This window comes from Syngnathus acus, chromosome 8, assembly GCF_901709675.1.
Source record: "Syngnathus acus chromosome 8, fSynAcu1.2, whole genome shotgun sequence".
NCBI classification, from domain to species: domain Eukaryota; kingdom Metazoa; phylum Chordata; class Actinopteri; order Syngnathiformes; family Syngnathidae; genus Syngnathus; species Syngnathus acus.
In genome coordinates, this window is record NC_051093.1 from 8,562,046 (window position 1) to 8,572,271 (window position 10,226).

Sequence of the window (10,226 nt, forward strand, 5' to 3'; positions counted from 1 at the left end):
ATTCACAGCAGCATTTATTTGGACTTCATAGGGTAAAAAAAATCTCAACATAAAAAAACATTTTCTCAATTTCCAACATACCCAAATAAATACCCAAATAAACAACATAACAGTCTTAACGTAACATCTAAACTGCTCATGAAAAACTATTTACAATTCTCACCCACGCTAATAGTGCACAACACAGCAGAGAACTAACAAACCGATAGAACAGCCAAGCAAAAATCGCTCAATCACACGTCGGCTTTTCTAAGTTTAGACGAGTCAACATGATGATGTGCAATAAAACCTCTTGGGGCTTCTTGGAATCCAAAGTGGGAGAGTTTTCATGTTTGACTGGCTGCACAACAGGCTTTTGATTAGAGCGTTCACACTTGAGCAAACTCTCAAAGTCATTTCACTTGAGTTTGCTTTCAAACTTGAGCGTAAATAACGATAGCTGCGAAAGTAAGTGCAATCTGTTTCTGTCAGCTCGGTGATTGACTGGTGATCTTTCCTAAGTATACCCTGGTTCGAAATGAGTTGGGAGTCCTCCACAATACTGACAAGATAGAACATTGCTGGCTAAGCAGGAATGATTTTTTTTTACTTTTAAGATAGTCAAAGGTCATTTTTTGGGAGAAACTGTGGACTGAACAACAACTGGGGATCAAACTGGAGACTGATGATGTGTGCGTGCGTATCTCGCCAGTATTGATCTAAAATCAATATACTGGATAAATGTCCTCCCGCCAGACTGTATGACTCATGTGACATGTTGAGGAAATGTCTCAAATCAATGCACATCTTCAGTTTCTGACACAAGTGAAACAAATGAACATAACGGCAGTGTTTGACAGCCTATTCAGTTCGGAACAAGAGCAATAATGGAAATAATAGTGACTCTTATCATTCTTTGTCATCCTAGACAACTTCGATTTTGACAACAGTTTTCAGAATCTAGTTGAATTGCTCCCCATTGGCCGTTTAAAGCAGTCCTTTAATAATAGCATAAGAAAAATTAGACAAAAGTAGACGGAAAGCATAGGCCCAAAACAAAAAACATTCGATTTGACATTGCGCCAATAAGTCTTCACCCCCTCTGTTTAATCTCTTTTTCGCTGCCTGTGAGCAAAATGACTTTTATAATTGCAACATTCCTGACACTGGCAGATGCTGTTTGCATTCCAATTTGTAATACATAAAAACACCTCTGGCCCAGTATATTTATGTATTTGTTCAAATTACTAATAGCAGAGCACATGTTTATATGACTGCCGTGGCCAATTGAAATGTGTCCGCCAAATGAAGTATTTTCTTTGATTTTGCAAAGTAGCCAACGATTCAGGGTGTTTGTGAGAACACACCAAAATCAAAGTGGGCAAAATAAATGAAAAGAATTAAAGTCGAACAAAATGAAAGAGATTATCTACATGATTGGGCATGAAGATTGAAGTGAAACAGACAGTAAGCTGTAAAGGGAAATGTTTTTACCGCGTATATTTTTCTTCTCGCCCTTTTGATTTCCTTTTAGGATTCCCTTCATCCCTCTTTTCATGATAGCTTTCCTCCACCTGCGAATCTTGATCCCCTCCGGGTATTATCTCTCCCATGCCTTTTCCTTCTCCAAAATGTGAGGATGACTGTTTTCGTATCAAAACATGTTCCTCTGACCGAACCAAACGATAACGGCTAGAAAATGTTTGGAATGATAAACTGGGGAATGTAATGAGGCCAAATATTCATGTTGGCAAAAATGTAAAGGCCATAGCCACTCCTACTTTAACAAACTGAGAACTACTGCCCATAAAACCGTAACTGACTTAGTTCTACAAGCTCAAATATGATTTTCTTTACTTTTTAAATATTGCATGAACCCCCTGTGACTTGCTCAGAAGATTTCAAGTTTGAACATTCATAAATACAGGAGTGTTATACAGGGTAAGGTTGAAATAAAGTTTCTATATTTAACTTTATTCCTGAGGCCCTTTGACATTCATTTTAAAAAAGGTCTACGAGGAATAAATAACTGCCAAGACATCAAATAGAGTACAGACGGCAAAGAAAGGACATACACAGGTAGGGGGTAGAATAAAATTTGGCTTTTTTCCCCCTGATTCTATGATGCTTATTCTCGGAGACCCTCTGGATGTCTGGATTAAATCAAAAATATGTTGGAGCTCTTCCAAAGCCATAATGTGCTATTAAACCAACCAGCTCCTGAAATATGCTCTTGATGAATCAAACTAAATACAGTAAGCTAATCAATTTCAGAGGTAAAGCAGAGAGAATGATAATAATAGCCTTGTTTGGTTGAAAAAAATAAATAAAAAATGCGCCTTAGGGTTTTTCCAAATGCAAATTAGGCCTTTGTCACTCAGATGCTGTGGACTGAGCTGGGAGGTGGTTTGATGGATATTATGAAGCAAAGTGGAGCAGAAGATAACACACATGCTGAAATCACATTACTCAGCAAATTGGCATAAAATTAATCACTGTTGACATTGAGAAAATGTATGCGAAGTCACTTCATAGCAGGATTTTATGATCGAGGTGTGTTGAAAAGTGATTTTTGACACTCAAGTGGTGCGGCCTAAAGGGATTTTCCCCCCCACCCCCACCGGACCATAAATCCAGACAAGCACCCAGAAAAAAATTGCATTTTCACAAAGAGAGTCCAACATTATTTGGCAGGAATCCCATAAACTAAAAAAAAAAAAAAACAATTTGAGCTGCCTAGCTGTCAAATGTACATTCATTTTAACTATGTAGTTTTTTTTTTTTATATCATTATATAATTAACTTTTTGAAGTAATAGACCCAGTCGTCCATTTGTTCTAGTCTTTCTGTTGTCAGGTTTTGGTTTGCTTAGCTGAACACAATGGCATAAATCTCTTCTCCATTTTCTTCTCAGCCCCTTCCTCCCCCTCTTCCTCTGCTCGCTTCTCTTCATCTGTGTTAATCCGCCGTGCTTTTCTTTCAATTCTTTCCCCTTCCACCACCTTCATTTGTCTCCACCCTATTCTTCCGCATTGAGAGAGACGAGTTATGTTGGATTATTTTTAGATTTCTAATTCTTCCAGTTTACAGAGTGCATAATGTAAAAATGTGAATGCAATGCAAATAGATTTCCCATCAGATTTTTCTCCAATCTTTTTTTTTTTTTTAAATACACATTACAAAACAACCTGAAGAGAACACTGTGAGATGTTTTTTTTTTTTTTAAAGTCCCTTAGAAAGCAATAAAAAGTGATAAAGATTGCCAAGGTGAAAATGTCAAGGTGGTTAAGCGAAGGCAAAAGCAGAAATGGTGTTTGAGTCAGAAAGTTATTTATTTCGTTTTTGCTCTGATAGAAGTTAAAACTAAATATAATGTCAATTTCAACAACACAACAGTGGCCTTGAAGAAAGGCAAGTAAACAACTGATTGATATGCAGGACGGCGGTTTCGCTAATCACACCGAGCAAGCAAAAAAACAACTCCTATTGTTGACCGCATGCCTGAAGCACAACCCCTGAGACATAAATAGAGGGACTCCACATGCTTTTCCTACTAATCATTTCAAGCTGAGAGGAGCACGAATAACAAAGTTGCATCTAGAGGTGTTAGAATTAATCCACTGACAAATAACCGATCATCATATTAATCGGCAATTAATCGAGTCATCGTTGTGTAATCTGATTTAGCACAAATCATCACATTTTATCCTCTCAGAAATGATTCTCTCATTTCTATAGTCCTTCATAAAACCAGTGATTATCTTTTGGGTTTTACCCAAAAGAAGATATTTGCTTTTATTTTTGGAAAACAATAACCAATCCAGTAACAGAATTAGTTTAAAAAAAAATTGGCCTTGCAACACCAATATAAAGGAAAATGAATGAATGACAAAATATTGGCAACATTAGAGGTCCAAATAAGCCAAACATAGAAAAGAAGGGAATTTTTGGAGAGGGAGAAAGAGGTGAGCTGGAGGAGGAAAAGAACAAGCTGAGGAGAAATGAGGCAGAAACAGGAAGATGAAGCATGTGTGATGTTAAGAGGAGGAGACAGGCTTTTCATTCCTCCTACATACCCATCAAAGCTGCCCCCCCCCCACACACACACACACACACAAATACACCGACATTTTTTCTGAAGCCCATTCTTTGTGATCTGCACTCACATTATACAACATCACTGCCTCTCCATCGCCGTCCCCTATCTATCCTCCAAACATCTAATCATGTCCCTCTCTATCAATCTCCTGCGCTCCTTCTCGAGCTTTGTGTGCTACCTCATTGACGCTGTTGAACATTCTGAAAAGTGCAGCCTGAAGCCTGTTTGAACCACTCAGTGGTAGCTTACACATGGCCACTTTTGCTTGACAATCGAGTTTTTTACAGAGACCATCAGGAACTCGATTAATTTGTGCATATTAATGCAGCAGCAGCAGCAGCAGCAGCAGCAGCAGCAGCTCAGTGACTGATTAGCTACTGCTGCACAGTCTGTAAAAAAAAAAAAAAAGACAGCTGATAAACAGGCGTACCAAACTGCTAATAGAATGAATATTTCATTAACTTTTATTCATGTTTCCAGTGAGTGATGTCGGTAATAGACAATGAACATAAAATTGGTTATTAACGAAAATGAGACATATTGCAACTTGTGTCTAACTGAAACCTGATTCATCTCTTTTTGATATTTGCTCCATCTATTTTTACATTGGAGCCGCTAAAAATACATCTGAAAGTTAAAAACCCTTGGGCAATAACAACAAGGGCAGCATGTCTTTGGTTCAACTCCCATCTGACCAGACTCTTAAATGAAAAAAATCCTGCCACATAACATGTCTCATTCTTATGTCAACTTGGACCTGCCAATATGGAGTACAAACTTTTTGACTGGAAAATACCGTACATTCGAACGTAGTACTTGCGAGTATGTACGAACACACTAGCGACAAGTACGTTCAAACGTTCTCGCAAGTACCTACTCCCAAATTCATTCGAGTTTTGGTTGAAACGTTTGCCCAACATTATTCTAACATGGTCAAAGATTGTTTATACAGGAACACACATTTGTCAACATTAGAGCCGTGTGTTGGCTCAAATCACTGCTGATCAGCAACATTTCCAGGCTTTGTCACAATCTACGCTTGGCTTCACATTCTAACACTGTCACAGCGTGCACACACACACACACACACAGGCTTTGAAAACAGATTTATAGATTGCACTGCAAACAACAGCATTACTTTTACTCTGGTGGGGAGAATATGCAAATGCATGCATACCTTTGTAAACACACCATTCCCCTTGGATACACACAAAGACATGGAGACATGGCTTGACTCCCCCTAATTTACAATAGCCGTATCTTTTCCTCCAGTTTTTTTTTTCTCCACTCCAGTCCTTCTGTTCAATACTGTACCTTACTGTGTCCATGCTACTGTCCGACTGTGAATACTATTATCAGTGGTGGTGGCAAAGGAGTACAGTTGGAAAAAAGGGGGTGAAGATAGTGGCATGCGAAACAAGGACACACCACCATGATATTAAAAAAGAAATGGACAAAAAAAAGGATGCAACTTATAACTTCGAAGCTATGTGGTGAGAAAGGAAGACAGTGCGTGCGTCCGTGCGTGTTATGATAGCTCGCTCCGTAGCAAAGTCATTATCATGCAGACTTCTGACCGGTTTATAGCTTGGCTGCCCTTGATGTCTCATTCACTCACATAGTCACTCACTCTCTCGCTGAACATTCACACACACAAACACAACCTAAAAAAAAAAACCTCTTCATGCATGCATGCGCAATGTCTCAGAAACAGTCAAAGGGAGCATAAGTACATGTCATGAGAGGACAACAGTTTGAAATCATCCCATTTTAATTTCATTCTCCTGGTCACATTGTATATACATGTCTCTTGCTTGCTCACACACACACTGATGCAAACAAATGTACTTCTGGCACACACCTGCTGGCTGAAACCTGCTGAGTTCACCATGGCAACAACAGAGGTACCTCGCTCTCGTTTGGAGACAATTTTCTCAGTGGAGAAATTATAGAGTAATTTGGCAACCCAGTGGTAAGCCAAAGTTCTAGGTTAGTATGCATGGCCTGTAGTATTGAACATTCTGTACCTCAGGCAATGTACAGTGAGCAAGATTAGAAAAATATTTATTTTAGGTTGGTTGTTTAATAGAAATGTGTTGGGGGGGGGAAATGACATTCCATTTTAATACTGAAGCACGTAGCGAAGTGTTCCAAGTCAGAGGTCTACTTCTGATTTGTTGAATCGAATGGAGAATGAGAATCAAATGTGACGGCCATATCACTATTACCGTAATTTCTGGACTATAAGCCGCTACTTGGAGTTAATTTTACATTTTGCATCCATTCTTCTTTTATTCAGATTCAGCCAAGTTGTGGGTCTTGCCTACAATGTTTCATGATTTCCATTTATCATTCAATGAAATAAAGATTTTGCAAATTTGTTGTGTAAAACGGCAATGCATATAAACGTATCAAAAGACTTAATTTCTGAAAGCAGACGTTGTTAAAGACTCCAGAAAAGTTTTTGGAGGAAAAGTACCTTGAAATCTTTTTCCTCAAAAAGAAAAAAGTAGCTCAGATTCAAGGTACACTGACTGATCAAGACAGTGGTGTCTCTATCTTTGAAATGACAACAAAAACCACTTCTGGGAACGACTTATACACCGCCAGCAAGGCAATGAGATAAAATACTGACAAGTTAAACCACGCCACAGAGACTTTGCGTCCTTACAATTGCACGCATCTGACAAGGACAATGAGACTATGAGTGTTTTTATTTTAACCTACTAGAACATTCCCTCAAGTATCTCAGTTGGTAACTGCATAAACTGTGAAAATGGGACATTTTTCTTCATGGGGAGGAAAAAAAAAAACCACACAAACACTAACTTTCCAATATCGACTATCCAGCTATATCATAGAAGAAATCGTTCTACTTTGTATTAAGAGCACGTTACTTGCACTCTGTCCAGCTGTAAATCGCTGGCAGTACGACAACTGTTTATAAAACAGGGGCACTGTTTGTGTGCGTGTGCCTGCAATTTACATCCCCCTGATGTCTCTCAGTTTCATCTGACCTCGATACACCACAGGGCTCTGTTCTGGGATGCTTTGGAATCACTCATGCACTTAGACACACAAACTATAGTCACTTAAAGTGGACAAGACATACACATTGGCATTGCAGTGTGTTGTTGTGTATTCACACTGACACACAAAGGCCAGGCCAATAAGTACTAGCAATGCCAGCTAGGTTATTAAAGAATATTTGTGTGACTTTATTTTATCCAACCAGAGAGTGATTATCACCTTCTGTCTTGTACGCACACAAAAAAAAAAAATTGTTAGCCAGTTTAGTATATTCCCTAAAGGTATACAGCGAAACCTCAGTTTATAAATCAGATTTGTTGTGAGTCACTGTTTGAAAAACAAAGAATATAAAATTCCAATGAATGGAAATAGAAGGGGTTGATGGCAGGGATCCTGCCAACACGCCAAACAGTGGGTGAGAATGTCAAGCAAGAAAATTCGTGCCAAACCTGATGCCAGAGCAGCAGAGTGGCACCCCCAAGCAAATTGACGCTGCCAGAACCAATCACGGCCCAGCTTCAGAAAACTGATAAGCCATGATTGGTTGTGGCTTGATAAAAATAGGTGGATTTTGCCGTTTTACTTCCTATTTCGCAAATGAAACATTAATCAGAACACTGCGCTTTGACTAGTTGGGCTGCCTATTATTCAAAAATTCTAAATTGTAGTTATTAAAATTAAAGTGTCTGTGTCATTTCCATAGTACATAATAGAAGTACTGTATTTCTTACATGTGGTTATGGAGAGGAGTTCCTATCTACTCTTTTTTTTTTTTTTTTTAAGAGTAGAGCTGCATGAGCAATGAAGCAGAAAATTGACTCATCAGAGAATTCTTTTTAGGTGAAGTTTATGCCAATTTCCAGTGTGGCATGAAAACAGAATTCAACAAAGCCTGATATATCCCCCGTGTCAATTTTCTCCGGCCATTACTTGGCCGGTAGGCTGAGGCAAGATCCAACATTTTAAAGTTATGGCTGGGTTCCGGCTACTGGACATCATGAAAGCACTAACAAGACAAAAGGTCAGCAGAGCTATTATGTTGAGCAGATATGTTTACACCTACACTTGTTTGGTCGATTTATTTAAGCTGTCATAGTGAATGCTTAAAAAAAAAAAAAGTGTTTCGTAAGTTAACAACTCTAATTGCATACAAGTACTTATCAAATTCTAGATATTTTCCAATTACCAGAGTGTTAAATAGCTCTGTGGCTGGTATGCACACTCCTTTCACAGCCAAAGACTGTGGCAAAATAAGCAGACATGAGGACATATTGTGAGAGAGAGCGAGAGAGCGAGAGAGAGAGAGAAAATTAAATACCACTTGTGACAAATACATTTGCCCTAATGAACACTTCCTCTCCTGACAGAGATTAATCCCAGATTTAATATCTGTTGAGAATCAGATGCTTCTGCACTGGCATATGAATAATGAACATTAGAACACTAAAAGAAGGAAAGAAAAGGAAATAGCTTACTGTAGTATTATCTGGATCAGTGTACCGAAATATATAGTCAGGTGTGTCGTGGTAAATTTAAAAAAAAAGTTCTTAAAAATAAACATTTGTGTGTTGCAGCGTAATCATGTAATGAGTATTATTCACCAATAGGGGGCAACTCGGAGCTTTGAGACAAGATTTTAGGGTGTGACAGTGATTGGTGAGACTGACAGACAGATCAGTCTTGTTCATTACCATCTGCAGCTGCTACCATCTTGTCTCAAAGTACTGTACCAGTGATAGTGATGGAGAAGCACTGGACCCTGGGAAAAAATAGATGGAGACCCCAGTTTGAGTGGACTGAGAGAAAAAAGACGGGGAACTGGGGGGCAATACGAGGAAAGCAATCTACTAATTTGGATTTATTTTCACCGTGAATGCAACTACACTGTTCATTTTTAAATATGACTGCCATGATATTATCTCTGTGTTCATTCAAACTGGCCTTGGTTTCACAATGAGTAAAAAAGAAAAAGGAACTGGAAAATACTTTTTCCTTATTTATTGGATTTTTACTGATAAAATTGAAAGCCCTCTCCCACATGTCAAAAACATGCATGTTGGTTCATTGAAGACTTTAAATCAGGGGTGTTAAACGCCAGTCCTTGGGGGCCGCATTGCTACATGTTTCCCAAGTTCCCCCAATTCAATGAATCAGGATCATTATCAGGACTGGAGTTTGACACCCCGGCTCTAAATTGTCCTTAAGCATGAAAGTAAAACGTCACGTGATGGACTATGTGTGTCTTGGATGGCGACCAGTCTTGGGGGGTCCAGCTCACCCGCTACACCCAAATGAAGATAATTGATGGGATGCTTCATGAAAGGCTCATTGAAGTAAAATAACAGCAAACCTGTGCGTATGTGAGGGGGGGGGGGGGGGGGGGTCTATATCATCATGCCAGCAAAGCACGCAGAAGATAAACTCCACATTGAAAAAAAAATAGGATCCACATCCAACTTAAATACACCCAAAATCACACAAGCAGTGCCCTAAATTACAGATTTATCATCCAATTGAAATGACTTTGGTGCTTGTCCGAAAAATTCTCAGACTCGACCGGAACACATGCTTTTCTCCATGTACTGTAAATGTATTCCCCGAAAGAGCGGCATTTGTCAACGTGAACGTTCATTAACACAAACGAGATACGAATTGACATATCAACCGATCGAGCTGATGCTGCAGGACGACCACAGACTGGATGCTTCATTAACCTTCTTCCATCCATGCGTGCGTAATATTAATAAGCAGCGTTCAAATGCATATGGGTTGGGTTACCTTGTTTAACTGGGCGGTAGGTCGTTGCAGCTTCGTGCCGCTATAAACTTATGTCCTTTCTACTGAAATCCTCAGTGTGCGTGGTGGAGGTGAAGATCCGTTCCAGAGGTTTGCAGCGCTCAGTGTGCCTGCCCTCTCTGCTTGGCTCTTGTGTCAGAGGCGGTGCGCACTGTGCAGAGAGCGAGCGAGCGAGCGAGCGGCCAGCCGGGCGGAGTGAAGGGGAAGACAGCAGCCTCAGTTACGAGCGCGTCATCGGAGTAGATAGCAAAAGAAAGACGAGAGCTCACTATGATTTGTCCTTTCTTTTCTCCAATCCCAGATAGGAATCACACAGCTGTGA

At 39.5% G+C, this 10,226-nt stretch overlaps 1 protein-coding gene across 1 annotated transcript in view; it reads right to left on the bottom strand.

The window, feature by feature from the left end:
• The window catches only part of LOC119125800 (junction plakoglobin-like), a 32,023-nt gene extending 21,915 nt beyond the window's left edge, over window positions 1-10,108 (bottom strand). The window contains exon 1 of the mRNA XM_037256655.1: window positions 9,887-10,108. The gene's annotated coding sequence lies outside the window, so the exon portion shown is untranslated. The remainder of the gene's footprint in view (window positions 1-9,886) is intronic.
• Between the last annotated feature and the right edge of the window lie 118 nt (window positions 10,109-10,226).